Here is a 916-nt window from a genome sequence, read left to right on the forward strand (position 1 = left end):
GAGAGAGAGAGAGAGAGAGCTAGAGAGAGGGAGAACATATACCAATCATGCCACGCCAAAAAACAACAACAGAGCACTCACGTTGGATTACCCAGTTAGTTACCCATGCAGTGTGTTGTTAAGTGTGTGTGTGCTTGCGGGTGTGAAGATTGGGAGCGAAGAATGCGGGGATGGAGTGAGGGAGAGGGTCGTACAAGAGTCGTAAAAGAGGGTCGTAAAAGATGGAAGCTGTTGGATGTGTAGTGGATGTGGATCCGGATTTGCATACGGATCTAGATATTATTACATGGTCAATGCAAATCGTGAGCTGTTCGGGCAGTTGCGAAGAACGCAATCCGCACGTAGCTTTGCTCCTGCCCCAAACAAAGTGAATCATTTAATCATCTGTAATATCATAATAATTCATATGAATCAATGTGTCTATATTATTTCTAAAATTCTAGATACCTATAGACACATGTCTTAGCTATACTCTCTGTGAATATTGAGTTTATTGACGCACGATTAGTCAATATATTAGTAAATATATGCGTATATATACCGTAATCTCCCGTACCGGCTTGAATATAGACACCCCCTTCTTGGCATGATTGCTACGACCGTTAGTTTATGAGCTACGCACGCGTTTGGCGTAGACTGGCTCTTGCCCGTTTCCGCTTTACTGTAATCGCGAGCAGCGAATATAGAGCACGACCCAGGGTCAGACTAGGTAATCAGTGCGAGTGGTTATGATTATCGCGAACGTGCCAGAGAGCGCGTTATTACGTGTCATATTGAATAAGATGTGCGCGCGCGTGTGTGTAGGCCTATGTGACGTGATTCACCGTATATTCTAGTACGGCTACGCAGTATTAGATGTGATGTTATTAAATATACGACGAATAAATAATGTATGTGTATGTGTATGTGATGTGTG

Source organism: Priapulus caudatus, unplaced genomic scaffold (genome assembly GCF_000485595.1).
Source record: "Priapulus caudatus unplaced genomic scaffold, Priapulus_caudatus-5.0.1 Scaffold53, whole genome shotgun sequence".
Classification (NCBI taxonomy): Eukaryota; Metazoa; Priapulida; class Priapulimorpha; order Priapulimorphida; family Priapulidae; genus Priapulus; species Priapulus caudatus.